The 27,690-nt window shown below is 42.8% G+C and overlaps 1 long non-coding RNA gene across 1 annotated transcript; it reads right to left on the reverse strand.

The window, feature by feature from the left end:
* Positions 1–401: 401 nt before the first annotated feature.
* On the reverse strand, positions 402–10,441 carry LOC128314547 (uncharacterized). The gene is made up of 3 exons (XR_008296319.1): positions 10,008–10,441; positions 3,089–3,405; positions 402–2,376 (listed from the first exon to the last, which is right to left on the reverse strand). It is a non-coding gene; the product is annotated as an uncharacterized LOC128314547 (long non-coding RNA).
* Positions 10,442–27,690: the final 17,249 nt, after the last annotated feature.

Here is a 27,690-nt window from a genome sequence, read left to right on the forward strand (position 1 = left end):
GTTGGGCAGCATGAACCACAGACAGGTGGCGAGAATAGCTGAACAGAGACACCGAGGTAGGGAAATAAGCAGAATGTCTGAGCATAGCAAATGCTCTTGTCTGGCTGGGATATAAGGTGAAAGAGGGGATTAAGTTGGGAGAGATGAGGAAAGTGAGGCAGATTGAAAGTGGGCAATGGAAGGCCTTGGCCACCATGTTTGGAACTGGTGATAGAGTCAATAGCTGGGAGTTAGAGGAGCAGATCTTGTAACATCTATGCTTTAAGAACAGTTTCTTATGTTGTAAAAAGGAAAGGTCAGGGGCAGGAAGATCAAAGGGGAGATTGCTTACGTGAAAAGGGGAAGAGGTTTATAATGATATTACGCTTTACTTGTCATTAAACAACAACAATGAATACTTGAAACATGTTTTATTTTTACCCTGTAAAAAAGACAGTGCATGAATTATTTACCCTTTTTAACAGATACAATACCAGAAGCTCAAGAATTTGAGGGCCTTCTCTAGATCCTGTGATGGGTATGGAGGAGCGCCCATACCCCCTGCCCCAGGGTCATCTGCTGGGGCCTCTCTCTAGCATGTGAGACGTTGCAGCCAGAGCCAGCTGACTTTGCTTCCCTGAACCAACGCTGTGACCTATTTTTTCACTACCATGATAATGTTTTCTTGAGGTTGTACCTCTGAGTAAGTAGCTCCAGTAAACCTGAATCTTGGCTTGTGCCTGACATGCTTATTGGCCTGAATGGGATTTTTCCTTCTTCCCCTTGAGAGAGGATTTTGCACAAGGAACCTGTGCTCAGCAGCTAAGTGCAAGGGTGAAGATAGCATAGGAGGAAACACAACAGTGGAGAGCCAGCTTGCCTAGGTTCGAATCTCTGCTCTGCCTCTTCCCAAGCGGTGTTTCCTGGGCCAAGATTCTCACCTCTCTAAGGCTCAGCTTCTTCATCTGTAAAATGGAGACAGTATGGCATCTGCTCCACAGAGTTGTTGTGAGGGTTAGATGAGATGATGTTTGCAGAGATCCTGGGAGAGTACCCGGCACAACAATGTTCTGGACAATGCCACTATTGTGGTTGTTGTTATGATCTAAATTAAAACATGGCGGAAGAAATGTTCCAAATAGACTTGTGACATTTGAGCTCCGGTGCCATCTAGTGGCCAGGATGTTTCAGAATGTGCTGTTGCCTAGGTGTTGCACCCACAGGGGATAAAAAGGGCCTGTTGTTCTGTGGGTCAATGAATTCCCGCTAACTGACTTCTAAGATGAGTCTACCATGCCTGCCAGGACCAAGAATATCGCGTGACTTCATTACTGGCCTGAGTTGCATCAAAGAGGATAACTTTGTCTCTGTAGCAGACAGGGAAACCAGACCATGGAAGCTCTGGTGCCTTCTTTCTCTTGAGCTGGCCATGCAAGGCAACTCTTGTGTTTTCAATAGATGTAGCAGCCTCCCAGAACAATGCAGACTACAGAGAGACTTGCTATTGTAGTGGTTAGGAATGTGATTATGGTGGTCATGTGGTTTGTGACTCACTAGCAGAAGGGCTTTGGAAAGTTACTTAACCTCTTTGAGCCTCTGGGAGTATGAAGAGTAATAGTAATGACTTCACAGCGTTTTCATGAGAAGGCACATATGTGCTTAGGGCCTGATGCAGAGAAGCTGCTCGGTCAACATTAGCCAAACTTATTTTTCACTTTCGCAGTAAATGCTTGCGTTAAAGGAGGGCCACTTGTTCATTTATTCATTCAATCATTCGGTCATTCAACTGATATCTGTTGAGAACATACTCTGTTCCGGGAACTGAGCTGAAGCCATGCATAAACCAGACACAACTCCTCATGGTTGGTGTGACGGGCATTAAACAAGCGGTTCCCAGGGGAGCCGGGTATCCTTGAGCTTGAGTTGTAGACTGGACAAAGGACCTTCTGTGGAGCCTCATTCACATCCTAGACGTTGTGGATTTGTACAAATTTACATGATGCTTTTAAAGCACATGGGAGTTAAGTTTCTTGTTCTTAAAAAAAAAGTACATTACGGTGACTTTTAGAAGGTGCAGGTAAAGTGCCTTGAAGGGGGTATCCTTCTCTAACTTGTCTAAAAGCTCCATGTGGGTTGGTGGTGGACCTGGTGATGGTATTTAAGTGAGTGTATTTGGATTCCCTCTGTGTTACAGGTCTGGTGGCGCGGATGATCGCTTTTACTCCGTGGAGGGACTAGAGAGCATCCTACTTATTTCTCACCAGTATTATCAATCGATTCCTCCTCTTCTTTTAGCTTTTCTCCAGCCTCTATGCTCCTGAGTGTTTTCTTGCTTTCGTTCATGGGAATTCAGCCGACTCCCAACGTCCCCCTTCGTTCAGAAGACCATCCTGCCACCTGCATCGGAGATGGAATAACACCCCTAAAATAAGTCCTTAAAACAGTGGTTTTCATGAAAGGCTGGGTGAGGGGTGTTGGGGAGAGGAGAATATAGCTTATGGATGCTTGGGGGAAAACATTCAATGTGATACCATATTAAGTAATATAACATAAAGCAACATAGTACAATATACATGAAAGAGTCTGCATTATACTGAACAGTAGAAAATAGGTACTTCTTTCATAAGGTTATCAACAAAAGTGGAGCTCAACAGTTCTTCCTGGCTGACAACCCTACATAAAAAGACAGATTCTTTAGGGATTCCCAGGGATAGTCCCGCCCAGGGGAACATAACTCAACCCTAGTTGAGACAGTGAGGTAAGATTTTTCATTTATCAAAATGGAACCTAACCAAAAACAAAACTGACCAAGAAAACTAAAGACTGGAAAATGTCTGTTTATCTGGTTTCAAATACTCTTAAATGGACACTGCTTGGGGATTCGTAAATGATAGCAATAGCAATGATGGCAATGACATTGATTTTGTGCCCGGTTCTGTGCTAGAAACATACCACATGGTACCTCTTTTACTCTTTTTTTTTTAATAAAATTTTTTAAATGTTTATTTATTTTGAGAGACAGAGCATGAGCAAGGGAGGGGCAGGGAAAGAGGGAGACACAGAATCCAAAGCAGGCTCCAGGCTCTGAGCTGTCAGCACAGAGCCGTACCTGAGGTCCTACACGAGGCTCCAACCCACCAACGGTGAGATCATGACCTGACCAGAAGTCAGACGCTTAGACTGAGCCACCCAGATGCCCCGGTACCTCCTCTACTCTTCACCACATTGAGGAGGTAGGTGAGAAAAGTCTTGGTGGTGCTTCGGCAAAGTTCAGTGACTTTCCTGGGGTCGGGTGACTTTTCTTTCTGGGCCCTGCATTACTGCTTCGGTGCTGTTTCTTCCTGAACACCAAGTACCTTCCTTGATCCCACGTGGCAGCCTGATTCATAAATTAGTTTCCCTTTATTTAGATGCATTCTGCAGCCCCTGGCGGAAAATCAAAAAGTTGATTTTATAATAATATTAGTGTAGATCTTTAGGGTCAGGGTCTTTTACCAAAACCCTTTCGTATTTCCTTTTCAGCTTCAATTGTGGAGAGGCTCTGCAGAAGACATTTCTGTTTACACACTGCTGGCAGGGAGAGAACCGGGTCTTTCCTACTTAGCTGTTTTTTGACTTTACAGAATCTGGCTTGAAAACATGTTTTTGCTTTGTTTTGTTCTATAGGATTGGTTAATTGCTATTGAGCAAGTTTTGCCTAAAAGTTACCACCATTGAATACCTTGCCAGTGGATCCTAGGCTGAAATGGCATACCTTAAACATATCGTTTTAGGCAGTTAAGTTGGGGAAGAAATACCTATGTGACTAGAATAAAACTGTTTAAATCTGAGCCTTTGGTTTGTGTTCCCTGACGCATACGTGTCTAAAATCTTCCTCCTTTTATGCTCTAAATGGGCACTTTTACTGCATCATATGCTAAGATATTATAGCTATCCCTCTTGAACTATAACTCTTGTTCCTTGATGCTGTGATAGATTGAAGCCTGGCATTTTAAAGGATTGTACCTGAATCTATTTTTTGGTGGTGGTGGTGGGAAGTTAATGTCCCCACTTCCCCTGACGGCTTACACAGGAAGCTTAAGGCGTAATCAGACTATAAAATCCTGACCAGAGAAGCGATCGTAATTTTAGCTACAGACTAAGCAGATAACAGACGACCGGCCATTCACTAGTCAGAAAGATAAGGGAATGAGTTTGATTCCTCATTAAAAGCTTCATGGTTTAAGTCTTAAAAAAAAAAAAAAACAACAACAAGTGCTGGGGCTTTGCTTATTAAGTTACATAAACAGAGTGAAGTGCCATGGGGGAGAATGGAAACTCTTGGTGTGACCTATAATTAGAAAATTTCCACACAGAGAATAAAAACAGAGGCTGTATGCCACTTCCTGACCCCACTCACCCACAGAGTCTAAGCCATTGGTGGGACACAGATAAGAAAACACCAAGGAAGAGAAACCCGAGCCAGGCTGCCTGTTTGCTGTGATGGGATCCAGCCTGAGAGCGATGGATGTGACGTGCCCTTGTAGGTTAAAGCACCTCCGAGGCACCGGTAAGAAGGAAAGGCATCGCTTTTCACGGAACTGCAGTTAACCAACTAACACAACAGTGTTCCATGCCGGCTAATGAAACAGCCAGAGAGTGTCTACTGATTGGTGTAGAACAAAAGGTCTGGTGGTATACTGGCTCTTGCCCACCGCTGCCGGCATTTTAGGCAAGTTGCTTCCCCACTCCCCCAACCTGACCCCAAGCCTGTGGGATTAGGGTCACGCTGCCTGCCCTCCTTCTAAGGTGGTTGAAAGGATTCAGTGTGAGGGTGCACACCAAAGCACTTAGAAAGCTGCAAAGACCCTCTCAGATGCTGGTCGTTGTTACGTTACGTTACGTATGTTAAATATGTTTCTTTACAGCGTGTTATAAAAAAATTGTACGTGGAATCTAAAGTAGACTTAAAGAAAAAAAAACAGCCGAGTTTTCTCACCAATAGACAATCCCTGCGCAGGGAGTGTAGTCAGTGGTATTGAGCCCGACCGAGGTCACCTGCACCTCTGCTGTGGCTCACAGACATTGCACCAGTCAAGGTCAACCCTGAGACTTCCCTGTCCTCTTGCTTCCCAGTGCCAAACTCTATGCGAGGGAAGAGCAGACTGTGGTGTGATTCCTGGGAGGGAGTCAGAATCTTGCTCTCCCGTGTGGTCATTATGTGATTTTGGGAGAATATGTTCACTTTTCTGAACCTCCATTTCTTCCTCCGCACGGATCATTCTCCTATACATCTCCACATATCCTAAAATGGGATAAGAGTATTGACTCTGGTGGTTTGTTGGTAGGTTCCATGAGTCAATAGATTGGTAAACTGCTTGAGGACAGGGAAGGCATCCCAAGCACATTAAATAGTGCCTGGCGTGTAGTAGATGCTCAATTAAAATTAACTGAATAAAAATGTATTTAAAAAAATCCTAGCATGGTGACGGGTACATAACAGGTGCTAGTTAGAATTTTTACGCCATTTCCCCAATAAGTGCTTTTTTTCCCTTTAAAAAGGTGTTACTAATTAACTGAATAATGAACTTAATAAACCCCTTAGCTCCTCTGGGCTTCATTCCTCATCTGTAAAAGAAATTAGAATAGTTTAATTTTCATGTCTGCTCTGACAATGATTTGATTTTTTCCAAAATCACATCCACTCCCAAGGGAGACCAGTTTGTCTGTAACGAACGTGCTGTCGCTTTGGAGCTGGGCTGAAAATCAGTCGGTATAAAAAAAGGAAAGCCTTAGAATTTTAACGGATTTCAACTTTCACATGCAAAGCTCTGTCGTGTGCCTTGGGTAGTTCTGGTTTTTGCATATTCCATCCGGTTAGTGTACTTTCCACCCTCAAGAGTGTTCAGGTTTAGAAGAGAAATTGTGTCGACACAGAACTGTGACTGATGAGGGAACCTGGCTGCCTGGCAGATGAGCGGCCTCCTAGGCACTCCCGCAGGAAGGGGGGCTCGGCCTCAGCTGCTGGTCGCAGCCGCGGTCCTGGACAAGCTGTTGGGCTCTGGGAACCCAGAAAAGCTCCAGGACATTTGGAGGAATCTAGAACTGTGCCATATGAGGAACAACATCAGGAATGAGGGATGTTTAGCTTAGAGAAAGCTCTCGCATAAGCTCTGGCCGACCTGAAATGTTTTAAAACCATCAAGACTCTTTTAAGTGTCAGCAGAAGGCCAGACAAGGGCTGGGGAGAGGCCTGCCAAGGAGGAACATGCTAGATTAATGATGGACCAACCTGGCAATGATATCAGACCTCATGTCAGGATATGGGACTGCGTCCATGGTACACTATTGAATTTTTTTAAGTGTTTAATTATTTTGAAAGAGAGGGTGAGGGGGAGAGGCAGAGGGAGAGAGAATTCCAAGCAGGCTCCATGCTCAGCACGGAGCCTGACTCAGGGCTCGATCTTACCACCGAGAGATCATGGCCTGAGCCAGAATCAAGAGTCTGTGGCTTGACTGAGTCACCCAAGCACCCAGATACGCTATTAAATTTTTAAAAAGCTGGTGGCAGAAGTGTTTGTAGAGTCTGGTCTCACTTATATAAAAACGCATGCATATATAACTTTGTGTATAAATAGAAAGTCGGGGCGCCTGGGTGGCTCAGTCGGTTGGCATCCGACTTCGGCTCAGGTCATGATCTCGCAGTTTGTGAGTTTGAGCCCCACGTTGGGCCCTGTGCTGACAGCTCGGAGCCTGGAGCCTGCTTCGGATTCTGTGTCTCCTTCTCTCTCTGTTCCTCCCCTGCTCACGCTCTGTCTCTCTCTCTCTCTCTCAAAAATAAATAAAGATTTAAAAAAAAATCTTAAATAAATAGAAAGTCTGAGTAAACAGGATGGAAACACTACTGCTAAGACTTTTCTCTGCAGAATAGGATTTTGTTGAGTGCCACAGAGGAACTTTAATGTTTCACTTTACAAACTTTTATAATCTTTCCCATTATAAACTGCTGCATTGTTTGAATTATCATGGATTTTTAAAAATAATAATTGAAATAATAAATGAAATGAATAATATGAGTGAATGAATTGAATGAATGAATGAAATAAATGAATAAATGAAATGAATAAATGAAATTGAAAATAATAAATGAAATAATAAGTGAGAAAAAGTGGTAATGACAGAAAGTAATACATAATGTGAAAAAGAGAATCAGAACCATCAGAACTAGCAAAAAGTCAGTTGCCATTGGAAGTAGCCATTTTAAGCCATAATCCTGGCTGAAAAGCAAGAATTAGGCTATTACTGTTACTCTTCTAAGATTTCTTTTGTTTAATGTTGTTATTCTTTTCAGTTGTAACGTTATCATGTTAACGATATCATGTGAATATCATGGGGTATTTATTTCCTGAGTGGCTACTGTATTGCAGATTTTGTGCTTTCCATGTGCAGTTTCATTTAATTTTCATGATAGTGCGTGATAGCAGCATTATTCCCATTTTATGGATGAGGAAGTAGGCAAGGATGAGGTAAACAACCTGCTCAATGTCACAGAGCCAGTAGTGTGGTGATTTTGGACGTCACATGTTACATCCATATGACACTCGCCCCCATTACAATATTAAAATGTGACCTTGGGAATTAGCTCCTCTCTAAACGCAGTTTCTGATTAGTCTAACCCAACAATTGTAACCAAAAAATTTTTTAAAATTAATTTTTGTCTTCCTTATGGTAACTGGCATGATGAGTTGGAACTCATTAGTGTGCTTTTAGGGTTAATTTTCTGAGGAAATGACCTTAGCCCTGGTGGGACCAGAGCATTCATCTGCCTGAGTGGGTGGGGTGGGAAAACACAAGGGAACAGTTTGGACATTGGAAATCTTACATATTGAATTCCAAAGACAAAGGTGCAAGTCATAATCCCTCCCCAGTGTTGAAAATAAAATTACATTCTGACAGAAGACCGCCATTATTTTGAGGGGAGATTTTCTGGATTCCCCAATTTCCCCTTAAAACACACAGAAGAAAACGCCTTGCTTTCTCCACTAGAGATGAGATAGCCTGGTTACTAGGCTTATTGCTGTGCCTTGTAGTAAATGAATATGCTATCAGTTTCCAGCCCTAAGACTTGATGGGAAGAAAAGTGGGCAGAAGAGAGAGGGAGCGGGGAGAGTTGAGAAGCAGGCACCCGGGCCTGTCCCCCACTGGGTTAGAATCTCTGAGGGAGCATATGTGTTAAAAGCAGTCAGAGAAGTTTCAGGGAGTCTGAGGGCTGGGGCCTTGCCCCAACTTCTTGGGTACAGTGATGGGACAGTTGTGGTCTCTCTGGAGAGGTCCTTGATATATCAGACTCTGAAAAAACTTGGTGGCCTGCAGGCTTAATCAGACCTGGCTGAGGGAAGCTTCTGGTGGAGGAGTTTCCAGTTTTCTGAGGTGCTGAGGCCAGAATGACAGGCAATTTAGGGAATTCCGAGAGCCTACACTGCAGAATAAGTCATAGAAAGCGGTCTAGTGAGGAAGCTGGCTGGCTTCTCCCTGCCCTGCTAAGACCTGCTTGTGGACTGGGGGACCATGTCAACAGATAAGTAGACACTGGGCCTCTGTAAGACCCCTGAAGTCAGGAAGTTGAATAAGAGATGTTTGTATGGGTACCTAAATACTGTTGAAGGGCCCCAAGGTTGAGGCAGCCTGAGATCACAAAGACTTGCACTAGGCCCAAAGGCTGTTGCTCATGAAGGCACACTCTTTTCTCCAGACATCCAGACCCCTCCAGACCTCCCCCAGAGCCTAGCAGCCAGGGAGGGGCCAGATGGCTGAGAAATCTGAGCTGGGGCATTTCTTGGAATGGCACTGTCTGAAAGAACATTCTGCAATGAGGCGGACATTCTAAATGTCCAATAGGGGGGCCAGGAGCTACTTGGGGCTACTTCAACGCTTGAAATGTGGCTAGTAACCTTGAGGAATTGAATTGTTTTTTCAATTTTAACTTTTTTGTTGTAAAAAAATAACAACAGTGGACGAGAAGCACTCATAATCTTTATACTCTAAACAGGAAGTTTTTTTGTCTATTCTCTTGAATCTTTATTCTCTTGTACATCTATTTTTGCTTTTTGAAATCATAGAACACATACAACATAGAAATTAACTTTTAATGACTTTACCTCTAAGGATATCTAGGAAGAGAGCTAAAATATTTCTGAGTAAAGGGCAGGGAAAATAAAGATTTTTTTTTTGAGAATTATTTTAAAGAATCAAAAGGAAAATCAGATGTGTGTGGAGTTGAAATTTAAGTGTTAATTAATTAACATACTGGACAGTTGAAATTTAAATGTTAATTAACATACTGGACAGTTGAAATTTAAAGGTTAATTAACATACTGGACAGTGCATATTTTAGAGGGACCATTTAATGCATTAGATTGAACCAAGTTAAGTACATAAGATAAAAAGTTAATGTTTCCTCTCTAACAAATGGGTATTTTAAAAAAGAATGGGTTTGTTACAGACCCAATAAGGTTGTGAGAAAAATTTGTGATCCCCTCCGTATTACTGCTGACGAAAATGTGCTCACTGTTGAAAAATCTAGAAAATACAAATGAGCAAAAGGGGAAAATTGAGTCCCACCACTTCCCTTTTCATTTTAGTAAATATCTGTCCGGTCATGTGTGTGTGGGTGTACATGTATGTGCACATGATTCCTTTTGAGAGTGGAATTATCACGTTCTATTGTCTTATCATTTGCTTTTTCCTCTGGATTATATCACAAAAACCCCTGTAGAAAGACACTGGGGCCGTCTTCAGCATTTCCAGGTCATGAATGATGCTTTGATAAAGGTCCTAGTAGCTAAATCTTTGTACACAGACACCCCACCTTTCTTGGCTACTGAGCTTCTCCACCTCATGTCTCCACCCCTGACTTCTGTGAAGTCTTCTCTCCAGGACATTCGGTGTTTCCTTCCTTTCAATGAACCAATCTACTCTGTCATTTCTCTCCCCCAAGAAGCCCACCTTGCCCCACAGTGAAGGAATTAGAGGAAGATAACTGACCTTACCTGAGTTGGGTATTTATCAGGATTAAGCCGGATGAGGGAAGGTAGGTCCCCTCTCTTGGTTGGGAGTGGGGTTTTCTGCTTGTCTCCGCATAAGATTTAAGAGGTAAAGTGACCATACGGTTATTTCCTGTTTATGGAAATCTCATCTTTCTTCACCTGTCCTTCCTGTTCCCTTCTTCCTGTCTTTGCCTTCACGTGTGCGCCACCTCCCCCCAAACCCCCCAATTTCCTGCTCTGTTGACCTGCATGAGGTTATGGTGGGAATGTTTGAGAAGATCCCCACCAGGTAAGGTCATTGTGTATTCCACTCACTCAGCTATACATTTGTTACAAAACCCCATTTCTAATTTGACTGATTTCCCCGGTTTAGGAGTATTTCCCTAGCCTGACTTCATTCTCTCAGAGCACATCATTGCTCTACAGTCACTTCTCTGAGACAGATTCTTTACATTACTAAACAATGACAAGAGTAAGAGGAATAGGAAGGAGTCATTCGTCGCTGATAATTGTCTTCATGCTGCATGAATCATCGGTCCCTATTTGTCTCTAGAGTGAATAAGAAGTTACTGTAAAAAAGTGCAGTACAAATTATTCATTTTCGTCCGGAAAGGCAATACCTACATACACAAGGCATAAAATTAAGAAAGCACGAAAAAGTATATAGAATGAAAAATAATTCTCCCTTTTACCCCCCACCCCCACAGAGGTTCTTCTTTCCAGAACCTTTCCAGAACTTTTACCCTTTCCAGAACTGTTACCAGTTTCTGGTGGGGGTAACTATACCTCCATGTCCTCATGTCCGGTAGGGTGCCTGCCTGCCACGTCTGCCAGTGTGTGTACAGGTGCATGGAATGCGTGGAAAGTGGCTAGTCCAAAGTGAGATGTGCTGTAAGTGTAAAACACACGCCGTGTTTCAAAGACGTATGAAAGAAAGCAGACAAATATCTCGTAAATAATTTTTGTACTGATTGCATGTTGAAGTGATCATATTTTGGAGACTCTTAAATGAATTTTACCTACTCCTTTCTGCTTTCTTGGTAGCTCCTAGACAATTTAAAGTTACCGGTGTGGCTCACATGTGTGGCTTGCGTTGCATTTCTATGGATGGTGCTGGTGTTTGCAGAACTAAGTATGCACATATACATATTTGTATGTCAGGGTCATGGAGCCTTCTTTAAAACATATCTGAAAATAATAATAATTAATGTTATGTAGCAAATTATGGTTTCCAAAGCCTGTTCGTATGTTTCCTCATTCAATTCTTATAATAAGCCAGTAACATAAGCATCTTAACTTAGAAGCAACCACAGCTGGGCAAGGAGGGGAAACGAACCTTTGTGTGGGATACTTTCTGTGCATAAATTCACTTAATTCTCAACACAGTATGGAGGCGGGTTTTATAGGTTTTATTATTCCCATTTTACAAATGAGGACAACGAGGTTCAACATGGTTAAGTGACTCACAGGAATCACATAGTCAATGGAGGGGTTAATGGTGCACCTTTGCTGTCAGACAAGCATGAGTGAGCTGTGACTCAGCCACTCTCCTAGCTGTGTGAACTTGGACGAGTTTGTCAGCATGTAAAATGGAGAGAATAAATAAACCATGACAGGGGGTGTCAAAATTAATGGAGATAGCATGTATAAATGCTTACCGCAGTGCCTAGCACAAAGCAAACCCTTAAAACATGTGTGTGTGTGGATGTGCCTGTGTGTGTACATGTGTGTGCCAAGATTCAAACCCAGGTTCCTAGTTTCCTGAGCCCCAGCCTCTTCATTTTCCCCCTTCTGGTGACTCAGTCCCTTCTGGGCAGCAAGACTCAGTTTGTCTGACCCAGTTATCATCATTCCACTTACTCAGCTGTAAAGTGGGGGGAAAGGCAGGAACAGAGGAGAGGCATTTCCAGGTCTTCCTGTGCTCTCCAGCTAAGGAAGGGGTTGACCCTCAATGTGCCTGAGCCATCTTCCCCATCAAATGTGTCGTGGGGTAGAATTGATAAGATAGAGACACTTATGGGCTTTCTTTGACATCTTGGAGCAAAATAAGTTGCAAGCCACAGGGATTAGTGAATGGAAACAAGGGGACACGCCTACCGGGGATGCTGTGGAATCTGTCCATGGCTTTGGAACACGAGTGATTATGTTAGGTGAGGTACAATGTAGTTAGATGGCCCCCAAATCAGGCAAATAATTATAATACAATCAACTACAGTTGTGAAATAGAGCAGAACTCTCTGTGATTTTCGAGTGGTCTTTATTCTTTCCCTTTTGAAAAAACTGACAGGAAGTAAGTGATCAGGAAATGCAGGAACAATGGCCTTTTCCTGGAAGAGTGGCTCCGAAAGATGACTAACTGTTCAGACATGCTGGGGGCTCCGGGGCTCCGCTACAGAGGATGAGGCCAGGGGTCCGCAGGGGGTGAGGGGCTGGAGGTAACCTCCAGGGACGGACAGAACCGCCTGTGGAGTGTATTATTTACGACTCCCTATCTGGTAGAAAGAAGTGAGAGATTGTGGCAAGGTTACATGGCCCTGGAGACCATCAAGTCGTTAATTGGCAGAAACTGCCACCTGACTTGAGGCCTTTAAAAAAATTCTTAGGATCAGGCAGGGACAGCCGAGAGAGACTGCCTTCACTTATTAAGCCCAGAGTTGTTTTCTCTCTGTAAAAATAATTAATCGCAATTTATAAAAAAGAAAACTACCCCTCGGAATGTCTTATCAGCCTGAGGAAATCAGCGTTCTACTGAATTAATAGCATTCTGGCACTAGGCCAGACACAGGCTGCTTCGGCTGTGCTAAGTAGCCTTGGTCCCAGCAAATGCATGGTTTCTCCTAGGCTTTGTGAAGTGCGGAAAAGCCCCTTTGGAGCCCGTCTTTTTTTCTCCTCACACCCTGTAGGGGACCAGGAGCCTCAGGGTCTGTTTTGCAGGGGTTCCTAGGAAACAAGGAGGTAACTTTCCCACAGAGCATCAGATTCAAGTAACATTAATGTTCTTATTTCTTTGAAAAAAATTTCAAGTTGAGAAAAAAAAAGTATACAGAATCCCACCACCTGGACAAATTATGTAAGGTAGTGTCTTCAGTCCTCTCTTTCTGTGCCTCAGAGGTATCACTGTAAAAAAAGAAAAAAAAGGGTCCTCCCATTTCTTTTCCTAACTGTGCAATTATATTTATAATATATATAATTTTAATAATATAAATATATCATCCATATGTTTATAATGTATTGTTTATAAAAATAAAATATTATTCATTCATAAGTCCTTTATTTATATAAATATAACAGAATTATATAGTAATTATATATATACCTATTTTCTTCAAATGGGATGCAATTTGCTACTTGTTACTCAGATTTTCCATATCAGTACCTAAAAATTTTTCCTTTTTTTTTAAAGTTTATTTATTTTGAGAGAGAGAGAGAGTGAGTTGGGGAGGGGCAGAGAGAGAATCCCAAGCAGGCTCCTCTCTGTCAGCACAGAGCCCAACACAGGGTTTGAACTCACAAACCATGAGGTCATGACCTGAGCGGAAATCAAGAGTCCAATGCTTAACCGACTGAGCCACCGGGTGCCCCTAAAATTCTTCCTTTTTAAAAATGGTTACAAAATTGGGCATCTGGGTGGCTGAGTCAGTTAAGCATCAGACTCTTGATCTTGGCTCAGATCATGATCTCAGGGTCCGTTTCAGTTGGTGAGTTTGAGCCCCTCATTGGGCTCCCTACTGATAGTTCTAGGGGATTCTCTCTCTCTCTGCTTCTCTCTCTGTCCCTACCCTGTATGCGCACGTGGGTGCACTCTCTCTCTCTCTCTCTCTGTCAAAATAAGTAAACTTAAAAAAAAATTAAAATGGTTACAGAATAGTTGACATTTAGCAAATTTATTATGTGCAATGTATTCTTCTAAGCACTTTACAAGTATTCACCCACTTTAATGCTCACAGCAACCAATGAAGTAAGACTTTTTATCATTCCCATTTTACAGAGGTAAGAGATTGAAAGGCTGAGTAATTTGCCCAGGATCTTACAATATTAATGCAACCAGGGTTCCAGCTCAGGCAATTCGGCTCCATCATTCACATTCACAGCCACTGTGCCGTGGATGGACCCATTTAGTTGGCCATTCTAATCTCTTTCTTGTTATTTCCATGCTTAATGAACATCTTTGCACATACATCTTTCTTTCTGAGGTGCTAGGTCCTAGAAGTGGAGCTGCTGGGTCAAAGAACAGGTGTATTTAAAATTTTGATTTCAATGGGTGATTTAAATTTCTTTTTTAAGCACCTGCTAGGTGCCCAACATATTTTCCCGTTCACTATTTTATTCAACCTTCATGGCAATCTTGTGCATATGTATTTTGATCGTCTACATAACCTGTAGAAGTTAAGAGATTTGTTCTGAATCCCAAAGCTAATCAATACACAAAACCCCAACTCCAGACTCCGGGCTGCGCACCTTGTGTGAATTCCACTGTATTCCAATGTATTCCACATTAGCATATAGTGCTGTTATTGCAATGGGAGGTTTTTGTGCTTTATTCTGGAAAGCCAGAATTTAAGCCTAAACCACCAAGCTTGTCAATGCCACAGGGTCTCTGTTCTTTTACAGTTAAGTGACGCACGTGAGATCCTCAGAAAAAACCCAAATGTTACTTTGGAGCTCAATGTTACTAGAATGAGTCAGTTCTGGAAAATGATTTCTATAGTTTTAATTATTCCTAATGTTTTAACATGATTTTATATTAAAATAACAGTCTATGCATGTATCAAGTGTTTTGTTTTGCTTTGTTTTACTGGAAATTCTCAAAAAGGAATCATTCATGGCTTTACTTAAAAATATAAACATAGTCTGATCACGGAACAGCTGATTAGGCACCGTGTGGATTTTTTACATTTCTTCTTCCTCCTCTCCATTTTTGTGTCGATTCACTGCTCTGCTTACTAACAGGTTCACCTGGGACAACTTACTTTATCATTTTAACCAAATTTCCTCATCTGGAAAAAGGGGATAACAAAAGTATTCCATTCTGTGGAATTATTGTGAGGACTGAGCCAAATAACTCATGCCCGATGTTTGACACTGTGCCTGACACACGGGAGGCCTGAATAATGTTAGCAGGTTGTAAAGGCAACAGCACAAACTACAGTCAAGAATGGACAGTTAGGGGACGGGGGCTGGGGGGATGGGCAAAATGGGTGAAGGGGAGTGGGGGATACATGCTTCCAGTTATGGAATGTGTAAGTCATGGGAATAAAAGGCACAGCTTGGGGCACCTGGGTGGATCAGTAGGTTAAGCATTGAACCTCAGCCCAGGTCATGATCTCACAGTTAGTGAGTTCCAGCCCCCACATGGGGCTCCCTGCTGTCAGCACATAGAGCTCCCTTCAGATCCTTTGTCCCCCCACCTTCCCTGCCCCTCCCCTGCTGGCGCTATCAACCTCAAAAATAAATAAACATTAAAAAAAAAAGCACAAGCATAAGGAATATAGTTAATGCTATTGTGACAGCATTGTATGGTGACAGAGGGTAGCTACATTTGTGGTGAGCATAGTCTGACTTACAGAGTTGTTGAATCACTATGATGTACACCTGACACTAACGTTAACTTTGTGTGTCAACTGTGCTTCCAAAAAAGAAAAAAAAAAGACGGGGCAGTTAGCATCACACTGGGTACAATATGCAGCCCCACATGAAAATTTCCAAAAGAGAGAACGGAGAAGGCTTCTCGTGAATACAACCAGGGAACTCGGCAGTTGGCAAAATGGGGTGAGAGTCTAACATGAAATGAAAACTGCCGGCTAAGTGGGATTCCATCGGCCAGCCCCCTCTAACTTGGCCTCCACGGTAAAACCCCCTCCACGGCCCCACTCCAGCTTCTCTGGCCACGCTTCCTGGTCCTCTGCTGGCTCCTCTACTGGCCTTCAAGGGTCTATCTTCAACCTTTTCTGTCTCTCAGCTACAGTCTCTCCCTGGGGATCTGTTTTTTGCTTAGGTAGTCGTAATTAAGAATAGATGAGAAAGGAGTAATTTTATGTGATGGGGATGGTAGAAAAGATGGTTGGGAGTGTTGGCTGACTTGGAGATGGGGGTAGGGCAGGAAGGAATTCAGTTTAAAATGTCAGGTTTTGTACTTGATTTTCACCATTGGCTTTTTGAATTCTGGGTTAATTGAGTCTTTTTGCCAAAATGATAAAATGCTCCCCTTTTGGATGTGGGGTAAGTTGATATGAATTAATCGGGCTCTGTGAAGGGTGTCAAGGAGTTATGATCTATCTAGGTATGTGTGGGAGCCGTTCCACCAGATGTGAAAGTCAAATTAGTCAGCGTGTCTGCTCCCTGCAGCTGGGGTGAAGGTTTATCTGGGAAAGAGACTGATTCTGTCGGCTAAAAACAAGTCTTTGGGTTTTATCCACGGTGTTCCAGGTTCTATGTCCTTCAATAATTAAGAGTTGGCTCTACACCAGTAATGTGGGAGCCTTAGAATTGATATGTAGGAGTTTGGGTGAATAACGTTTTGATGCTTAATATTACCTGGAGGTAACTATTGGGTCTGTAAGGCTAGCCAGGACATCTCATGAAAAGAGTTCCTTTGTTGCTATATTGGCTCCTGTTTTATTATATTTGGTACAGTGATCCAATGAAAAGAATAATTTTTACTTTTCTGGTTTATTTGTGGGTTGGGCCCAGAAACTAAGGAACTCAGCACTGAAAAAGGACCAGGAGAAAAATGAATTAATTGACACCTCCCCAAAGCTCTGAGTGAAGAATGCTATACTGACCATCTCGTGGTTGGCCTGCCCAGTGCTCTTCTTCTATACACAGAATCCCTTTCTTTCTTTTGGAAAATCGCATCTCTCTGACACTGGTCTTATGATTTGGATAGAAATGGCACTACTCCCTATCTCTAGTGGGGACTTAACTCCAACCAATGAGAATACCACATCCCTCTGACTACAGTAATTCATTCTGGGGTGGGCCTTTGACCAGGACCAGATTAAACAGAGACAGTCCTGACCCTCTTGCTCAAATTTTTGGGAGAGAGTTGATTTCTTTCTTTTGGGATTGCCAAGCTGGCAGAATGTACACGTAGATCTTCTGGAGGCCATCTTGCCTCCACGGAAGGGGAGTCTTCCAGGAAAGGATGCCAGCATAAAGGAAAGCAGAGCCAATGGATACCAATTCCTGATGACACCATATGAGTATCTGGATCCAGCCATACCTGAAGCCAGAACAGCTTGGGCGTTTGTTCTGTAAACAAATAAAATGCATATTTTATTGTTCAAGTTGATTTGCGCTTTTTTTTTTTTTAATCTCCAGTGATTTGTAATCTAAGCAGTCTGTACTCAGCAAGGAAGAATCTACCAGTATACAAATTTTAGCCTAGAGAAATGAACTGTCAGAATATGCTGTTAATTTTCATGGTGTTAAAACGAAGAAAAAAATATCTCCGTGATGAGACCGTATTCCTGTTGGCCGGTTTCCAAAATATGTTAGGATGAGCAGTGATATTATTCTTTTTCTCGCCCCAAATGTGTTTCTGACAACCACGTGGTATTCAGATAGCCAGTGTTCCTGTACAGATCCCCTGTCTGTGCAACCTTAGCTCATTCAATTGTGTCCATTTGACAAAGACTCAGGTCTCCTCTCCTTTCTTTACTCTTTACATCCTGATTCTTACCTGGAGCTCTGTGGAAGCAAGGTGAACCTCTTGCCATATTAACCCATGAATCACCCTGACCTTGCAGACTGTCCTTGCCCTTCAGGTCCCAAGGAGAAGAGGAAGCTTGGAAGGTGTAGACCTATGGTGGCAATCTACAGACAGGGAAATGAAACCGTAGAGACCACAAATGGCAAACAGAGGTTGCCCAGAGGTTGACATTAGCCCTTCGCCAGAGGGGTCCTGTTTCCCAAAGAGCAGAGTTAGCACCACTCATCCGTTACCAGGAACCCTGATGAGGAATTGTAAAACTGATGTGGCCTCATACCAATAGGGCATTGAAGCTGGGACTTTCCAACTCCAGCTGTCTAGTGCAAAGACATTGTAGGAAAACCATACTCAGTTGGCAAGAATTTAGTTCATATTCTGCACCAGTTTGCAACAGTCAGCTGAGACCCAGCACTGACCTAAGTTAGCATCCTTAGATTGGGAATTAAAACGGCAAATGGCCAAGGCGGGCCAGGCGGCTGGCAGGACTGGGTGATGTAATAGGGGATCTGTTGAGCACCTGTGTGATTAAAAGAAGCTGTCGCTGTTCAGCCCTATCCAAGGGGTGTGTGTACATGCAGCATGAGCCCGGAGCTGCAGGATCCTCGACGCTTCACAGAGGGATTGGAAACCCAGAAGTCATCCGTTTGTAATCTCTGATTTGATAATAACACCGGTGATTATGCCTGGTGGCTGGATGTTGGGTTGTGTTTAAACCTAATTTAATTCCCTTTAAACAGAACCCAAAGTGTGATGGTTTAGAGCCCACCGGGTTTTGTGGCCTGTCTTTGACACTCGCTAATGTCTTGACCTTGGCCAGGAATTTGTCTTGGAGATGCTTTCACATCTGCTTCGTGGGAGGGGTTTGGGGAGTGGTAGAATTTGAGGTTAAATGACACGATGCTCTTAAAGCTCTTATGGAGCAGCTGTATGAAAGTGTAAAGCTTTAATAAGTGCTTCCAATTCTAGGATGAGAGCTGACAGAAATCCACTGTAAGATAGACATTGTTTTTGAATTCCCCAGAAATATAAAGTACAAAAGACAATATCATGAGGTGGTGAAAAGTAGTACAAACCCTGGAGTCAAATTTTGCTCCCTTTCTAGACCTTTGGCCTCAGTTTTCCCATCTGTGAATTGGTGACCCAAAGTTGCCTATTCCAAAAGATCCTGAGGAGTATTAAGTCAGTCAACACATTTGATGTTCCTAAAACATTTAGAACAGAGCCTGCCACGTGTTAAGAGCTATGGGAGTGAAAGGTTATAATACTATTATTGAAATAAAATTTTAATAGCTCGTAACTTTGTCACTTGAGTAAGATTGCATACATACCCTGGAACTTGTTGTTTACATTACGCTAACTTTAATAACGCCTGCTGCAATTATTTTTTTACTATAAAAAGTTGGAAAGGTTTATTTACTAACATAAGAGGCACTTCAAATCCATAGTGGAAGGCATAAAATGTAGAGTATAAAGAAATGAATGCAATTATGTCAAGTTCTTTAAAAGTAGGTTTTATAAAACTGACCTGAAGGAGAGTCAAGTAGATTAGGGGGAAATTAACAATTTTGTTGAGAGCCTGTTTTGTGCAACACACATTGCTAGGCCTAGAAACGAAGCCAAAATAAATCGGCAAGGCCAGCACTGAACCATCAAGGCAATGTTCACGTCACAGACGCCAGCAGGTGGTTGGTGTGGGGGCGTTTCCTGAGGTCTATCTCTTTTCTCGGAGGTTACCTGGTGGTGCTGGTGTACTGGAGTAAAGATCGGTATTGAGTTTGGAAGCAATGCAGAAGCGGATTGCCCCCAGGACGGGCGGGCGGGCGGCGCGAGTACCAGGGCCGGTGCAGGGAGCGCTGGCAGCCAGGACTCATCCCCGGTCCAAAGTGCGGGGCTGAGGGGCACCGGGTAGGGAGCGGCGCGCTCGCTACGTTCTTCCTCCCAAAGCCCAGGGAGTGAGAGCGAGTCTCTAAGGTCTCGATCTGAACTTCGTGGATGTGTGAAAGCAGGCGAGACTGACATCTTCTGCCCTGGCTGACCGCGTTAAACGCGTAGCTCCGGGAGCCCGGGCAAGATCCCAGGGAGAAGGGGCGGCCCGGGGCCTTGGGCTGGGGAGGAGGGCCGGTCCTGGGGCCGGGGACGCAGAGGCGGGCGCTGGGACGCGGAGGAGCCCGGGCTGCAGCTCGCCGGACACTGCAGGAGCCGGACCCGCAGCGGCGCTCTCCGCCGAAGCCAGACGGAGCTCGGAGGACACCCGCCCAGGGCCTGCGGTTGGCACGGCCTGCGGAGGCCTCCACCGTCACGGCTCCCCGCAGCCCTGGTGGGCCGGGAGAGGGGACCGCCTCCCCACCTTGCGCGGCAGAGATGCCCGCCTCGCCCCCACTCTGCCCCCCAACCCTAAGCCCAGGGCCACCCTCGACTGCCTGCTCCGGGAAGGAAGGGCGCTGCCCGAAACGAATCTGCTTCATTCGCCAAAACGTGATGGGAAGTTATGGAATCAGGCTGGGAGGTCATTCAGCGAGGTGCTTTCCAGCTGGAAAGGGGGGAGGGCTGTTGTCCTCAGAGTAGCTGGTGGCAGTTATTTGAAAAAGTAAAAACATTTTACGTCCATGCACCGCTGATGAATTGAGATTCTTCCCTCAACAATTACGCGGGTGATTTCACAGGGTGTGAAACCTGGGGGCTGTCTTTGCAGCTCAGCCAGAGTGAGTAGGTAGAAAGAAGTGTCAGAGAGCAGGCTTCGCTCGCAAGGTGACCTCCAGAGAGTGTGGTCCTTTAACCTCTCTGAGACTCCTTTTGTTGTTGTTGTTCTTCTTCTTTTTATTTTTCTTTTAATTTAAATTTTAGTTAACGTACAGTGCAATGTTGGTTTCAGGTGTAGAATTCGGTGATTCGTCACTTACGTGCAACGCTCTGAGGATGACAGCAACCCCTTAGCTACCTCCCAGGGTTCTGTTTCCAGGGGAAGGAGGCAGTGTCTGTGAGTTGAAAGTTCTTTATGAATGATCAGGTATTATATAAACACTAGCTATTATTAAATGAGTTTCAAATTAATCCCTCCATCTGCTGTCTGACTCATCATTTAGAGTACAACTGCTCAAAGGGGAGAGTCGGACATTTAGCTCAATTTGATAAATATTTATTGAGTGGCTCTTGTTGTAAGTAGCTGTCTATGTGATTTGATCAGTGTGGACAGCTGGTCTGAGTACCTTGAACCCCCTACATCGCCTTGTCAATGGCTTTGGGGAGTTTTAGGGGTAAGTTTTAGGGGTAAGTTATCATCTGCAACTGTTCATTTTCTCCGTGATTGTTTGTTGAACTTCCGTTTTTTATTATGGCAAATGTTGGTGTTACCAGGAATAATTGTCTTTGTTTCCGTGTTATTTCCTACACCTAATTCGTTCTTTTTAAAAAAACTTAATGCATTCTGATTCAGAATTGTAATTAAATACTATCGCATGGTTTAATGGTTTAACCTGAGATTATTTTTATTCAGGGAGGAAAACACAATTTTATCATCTACTTTATTTCAGGTCAGATTAGTTTGAAATAGTTGCATAAGGTCAAATATGTTAAATATGTATATAAACTTGAGAACTCTAAGGAGAGAAAAATCCTTCTCCAAACAACTACATAATAGAACTTAGAGGAGGAAAAAGCCCAAACTTGTATTTCAAGAAAAAGAAGTACTTTTATACTTTAACTAGAATAACTTGTATATTTAAAGAATTGGACCCGTAGCTTGAGTTGTACATTACAATCTCATCATTAAATCCAAAGGACTGTTCTCTCCCTTATTGGAAGCCCAATTGCATGTATGATCTGTGCACAGTTTTAAGTGTGTAATCATATAGTTCCCCCTATTACTTCAATTTATTGCCTAGGTATTATTCTAATAAGAAAGACGGTCCTCAGAGGGGTGAGGCTCATTCTTATGCCCCTCGAGCCAGTGTCTGTCACAGTTTGAGCCCAGTTCTGTGAAAGACACTGGCTGGAGAGGCATAAGAATGAGCCTCACCCCTCTGAGGACCGCCTTTCTTATTATATAAGAAATATTATATATTTTACAATATGCATATTATATATACATATTCATATATATATTTAATGCTTATTTATTTTTGAGAGACAGAGCATGAGCAGGGGAGGGGGAGAGAAAGAGAGACGGAGACACAGAATCCAAAGCAGGCTCCAGGCTCTGAGCTGTCAGCACAGAGCCCCACGTGGGGCTCGAACCCACAAACCACGAGATCATGACTCACTTGAGTTGAAGTCGGATGCTCGACCGACTGAGCCACCCAGGCGCCCCTGCATAATATATATTTTTGACTTGATTAATTGTCCAGATGCTTTTGTTGTACTGTAATTTGTTTCTATTGAGCCAGATACCGTTATCCCTAATTTAATAAATATTTTATTGTCACCTTTAACTTTTTGTAAATTTGAACCTCTTGTAAAAAACTTGGGGCTTCTGTGACAATTTCCAGGGGGTTGTCACTTCCCTTCTTTAATCTGTGTAAGATTAAAAGAATAACGTCTCTTGGAGATAGTTGAGGATGACACTCCATGTGAGCGACTTTGACGAAACAAGTCTGGAGAAACGCCTTGCAGTTATGCCCAGCCAACACATCCACTGCCATGTGCTTTGGGTTTGGGTTTGAGGCCCATAGAAAGCCATCTCCTTCCACAGAGCCATCTTGGACGCCATTTCACCTCTAATGTCAATCTGTGGAAGGGGAGGGGTGAGTGAGAATTATGCTTCTTTCATCAACGATCACTTTGGTGACATCAAAGGATTAAGGGAGGTGTGTGTGTGTGTGTGTGTGCGCGCGCGCGCGCGTGTGTGTTTTCTGGGCCTCTCACCTACCTCCCATCCTCTCCGCTCTCCATAAAGCTTATCTTGGAAGCCAGGCACCATTTGCCATGTGACAGTAAGGTGTGCGTAATACATGCTCTAGTAGGTTTGTGTTTATAGCACAAATACATGGAGTTGTCACCGAGGCGGGAACTGCTTGTTATCAAGAGGCGCATCCTGAATGGGGATTGCCCAGGGCTGGAGTGTGGTCAGGGTGCCTTCTTGACAGAGCTTTCCCTCCCCCTTTAACACCTATATCTTCACTGACGAGATTCTCCCTTTTTCGGTTTCAGTTATTGTTCATTTTCATCTCTAATCTCAACCTATGTGTGCATAAATTTTTGTTTCATACCCCTCCCCCTGCCCCAAAGCCTCTTCCAGTTTCAAGGGGGTGGAGGTGAAAACAAAATAAAACGGAAAGCTGGTCAGATAACCCAGGAGGATTTTAAGACCCCTTTGTTATAACAATCCTTTTATGTTTGAAATATTTATTGGGCCTCTTCCTGGTCATGATCGGAAGGGAAACCTGAATTGGTGCCCTCTAAGCAGCCTGGGCAGACAGAGGAGTACGTGTTTACAGTCAAGATGGTGCTTGATCTCCGAACGACAGGAAATGATTTTGCAAATCCAGATAAACCATTTTATCCTAGAAAGCATACATGCAAACACAGTTTAAAGTAAACACATGAGAATCCTTGTGTTGTGCCCCGTGGGTGGAGTGTAGGGAGAAGCTAACGCTTCTCCAAATTAAGGACAATTTGGTGAAATGGTTGCCTCTAAGTGACTTGTTTTGCCTGGTGGCCTCTTGCGGGTGTAAGCGCTTAGATTTCCATAATGGAGCAATGCATAGTGAAACGGTGGAATTTGTTTGAATGAATCAATGGGATAGCTCTTCCTTCAGATAAACACTATGGGAGATCATCAAGAAACTATGAAAAGAAAGATTAGGGAGAGGGACTTGCCTCATCAGATTTTAAAATTTGCTGTAAAGCTAACAATAAAACAATGCACTATTCATATATGCATCAGTAGAACACAACAGAGTCTGGAATAGATCCAAATATACATATGTCAACTGTATGTTGCTAAAAAAAGGGCATTTTTATTTGAAAAAAGTTTTTTTTAATAAATGGTGACAGGGCCTTTCAACTGGGTCAGTTAACAGCTAGCATTTAGTGAGCATTTACTATGAGCCAGATATTATTCCAAGAGCTTTTCATGTATTAACTCAATCCTCATAACAACCTTTTGGGGTAGAAACTCCTAGTATCCCCATTTGAAGAAGAAAAAATGGAAACACAGGGAGGTTTAGTAACTGATTCAAAGTCACACAGCTAATAAATAAGTGATGGAGTCAGGATTTGAATTTGGGTAATTCAATTAGATCACTACCTCGTTTATGCCATATCAAAACTAAATTTCTTTTTTTTTTATTTTTTTAACGTTTATTTATTTTTGAGACAGAGAGAGAGAGAGCATGAACGGGGGAGGGTCAGAGAGAGAGGGAGACACAGAATCGGAAACAGGCTCCAGGCTCTGAGCGGTCAGCACAGAGCCCGACGCGGGGCTCGAACACAGGGACCGCGAGATCATGACCTGAGCTGAAGTCGGCCACCTAACCGACTGAGCCACCCAGGCGCCCCACAAAACTAAATTTCTAATGGATTAAAATCTAAATGTATAAAATAACATTTGTATAACATTAATACACTGTAAGAAGATAATCCAAAGGAACAGTTATATAATCTTGAAATTAAGGAAACTTTCTGAAGCAAGAAAGAAATCCCAAAAGAAATAAAGGAAAACATTGATCTGATATTAAACAAACAAACAAACAAAAAACGAAACAAAACAGGGGCACCTGGGTGGTTTAGTCGGTTAAGTGTCCGACTCTTGGTTTTGGCTCAGGTCATGATCTCATGGTTTTGTGAGTTTAAGCTCCATGTGGGACTCTTTACTGGCAGCAGGTACTGTTTGGGATTCCCCCTCTCACCCTCTCTCTCTGCCCCTTCCCCACTCATGCTGTTTCTGTCTGTCTCAAAATAAATAAACTTTAAAAACAAACACATAAACAAACAAAAAAGCCAAAAACCAAAACTTGTTGACAAGATACCATAAGCAAAATCAAAAGTCCAATGATTAACCAAGAGGAAATATATTTGTAACCCACTTAATAGAAGACTTTGTATGTATAATCTACAAAGAACTTTTGTAAAACTTATTTTTAAAACATCCACTTAAAAATGGGCAATAGATATAAACTGGCAATACACAGGAGGTAAAGTACAAATGGTCAATAAATATTTAACAGGGGCAATGTATGTGGTACTAATTGGCTTTTAGGGAAACTCCCAGTTTTTCTGTTTGGTTTCACTATGGTCAGGAAACTAAGGTTTTCCTTTAAGTTCTTCTCCCCCCTCCAGCTTTCTGACAACACCCTACCTTCCACCCCTATTACCTTTCAAGATGTGTAAGTTCCTTATCCTGTGTTTGGAGAGTCCAGGACTGTTGGGTGGAGAGTGGTGTGGTCAGTGGTTGGGGAGTGAGCTGTTGAAAGTACATTCTTGAGAACCACGGGGCAGTGATTTCCTGCTACTCTGTTTCCTTGTTCTCTTTGTGGAAGATATTTCTCCTTTCTACTCTGTGATATGGAATCCTAGTCTTTCCATCCCTTTCTCTGCCCCTAGTTAGGATGGATCCTCTGTTCCTAATTTCTGCTTTTTCTTTATTCTAGTCACAGTCCTATCTAGTCTTTGGGAGAGAAAAGCAGGCATTAAAGCCCCCTTACTCTGCCTGTAGGCAGGAGGTTTCTTTGAGTCTTTGTTTCATCTTAGATTGGGGGTGAGAGTGAGTGATGGAAAAACAGCCAGCAGAATCCAAAGGTACCAGTGAGAGAACGTGGAACACACGTACACTAACATAACCCTCTGAGATATTATCTAGCTGTAGGTCTGTGTTTTTAACTTCTCCAGTACTCAGGAAATGCAAATAACAATGAAATGACCTCCCCCCCACCCCCCACCCCCGCCCCCGCCGCTGTTAGATTGCTCAGAGTTTAAAATATAATGAATCCAGTACAGGCCCGAGCTGGGGGGGAAACATGCTCTTGCTATATTGTTGGGTGATAATATGCTGAAATTTCTTAGGAATTGCTAAAACACTTCTATACCCATTAAAATTTAAATTGACATAGATTTTGACCTAGAAGTACACGACTAAGAATTTAGCTTGAAGAAACAAAAGTGCCAGATACATAGGCTGACTTACAAGGATATTTATTGCAGAATTATTTACCACGGGGCTGTAGACAGCCCAAATACTTATCAAGGTATAACTGAACAAATTCTAGTGCATTTGTATGATAGAATATCATGCAGCTACTAAAAAGGACGTTAGTCATCAATCTACTTTCTGTCTCTATATAGATTTTGCCTATTCTGAACGTTTCCTGTAAATGGAATCATGCAATATGTGGTCTGTTGTGACTAGCTTCATTTACTTAACATAATGTTTTAAAGGTTTACTGTAGCACATACCAGTACATCATTCCTTCTAATTGTTGAATGATATTCCGTTGTATGGATATACCGCTTTTTATCTATGTATTCATCAGTCGAGTGTTTCAACTCCCTGGCTATTATGACTAATGCTGCTGCTAACATTCTTGTACAAGTTTTTGTGGACATGTTTTCATTTCTGTTGGATATATATATATATATATATATACACACCTACAAGTGAAACTTGCTGGATCATATGCCTAGCCTTTTGAGAAACTGCCAGGCTGTTTGCCAAAGTGACTGTGGTCATAGAATTTCAGAACTTAGATAGAAGCACAGACATTATTAGAGATATTTAAGGCATTACTAAGTCTTCCAGGGAAGTAACTTAACCACAGTCACAAAACTAATTTCAGGAGGTAAGAACCTAGATTTTGATTCTTTGGCTTATTGTGTGTGTGTGTGTGTGTGTGTGTGTGCACGCTTATGTTTTATTCCTTTAACTTTTTTTATCTGAAACATTTGAAATAAAAAAAAATTTATACATGTACTCACACATATGCATTGATTTCCATTAATATGATTATAAACATGCTATTTTTAGTATAAACTTTTCGATTCCTCCCCTTAAAAAATTTTTTTTTTAATGCTTATTTATTTTTGAGAGACAGAGTGCGAGTGGGGGAAGGGCAGAGACATAGGGAGACAGAATCTGAAGCAGGCTCCAGGCTCTGAGCCGGTAGCACAGTGCCCAACGCGGGGCTCGAACTCATGAACCGTGAGATCATGACCTGAGCCGAAGTTGGATGCTTAACCGACTGAGCCACCTGCTCGCCCCTGGATTCCCCCCCCCTTTTTTGTGCTTATCCTCTTCCTCCCTCCCACAATACCTTTGCCCCCTCCACAAGGTAATTAATACTAAAACCCTAAAAAATTATCTCATATGTTCTCTATAGTAATTAAATCCTACACATGCACATACACACATACACAAATGGGATTTTTGTCACTACTTTACAAGAACAGAATCACGTTAGGGGTGCCTGGGTGGCTCCGTCGGTTGAGTGTCTGACTTCGGCTCAGGTCATGATCTCCCGGTACACGGGTTTGAGCTCCATGGGCTCTGTGCTGACAGCTCGGAGCCTGGAGCCTGCTTCGGATTCTATGTCTCCCTCTCTCTCTGCCCTTCCCCTGCTCAAGCTCTGTCTCTCTCTTTCTCGAAAATAAGTAAAGACTAAAAAAAAAAAAAAAAAAAGAACAGGACCATGTTTTACTATTTTTCTGTATGTTCCATGTGGAAGTCCCTCCAAGTCAGTGTTCCTTTATTTCAATATCTTAAATGCCTGAGTAATACTCAATGATATGGATATTTTGTAATTTTGGAGCCTTTTGATGAGTGTTCACTCATTATTTCTGGTTATTAATTTACTTTTTTAATAGACAGTGCTATAATAAACAGCCTTGCTGCTCAGGTGTGGTCCATGGCTTAACAGCCTTGGCATCACCTGGGAGATTTACAGATCTCTGGAATCTCAGGTTCCAGCCCCAACCTACTGAATTTCAATCTGCATTTTAACAAGATCCCGGGAGATTCCTATCACATTGAAGACTACGCACTGACCT

The sequence above is a fragment of the Acinonyx jubatus genome, chromosome B1, assembly GCF_027475565.1.
Source record: "Acinonyx jubatus isolate Ajub_Pintada_27869175 chromosome B1, VMU_Ajub_asm_v1.0, whole genome shotgun sequence".
NCBI lineage: Eukaryota > Metazoa > Chordata > Mammalia > Carnivora > Felidae > Acinonyx > Acinonyx jubatus.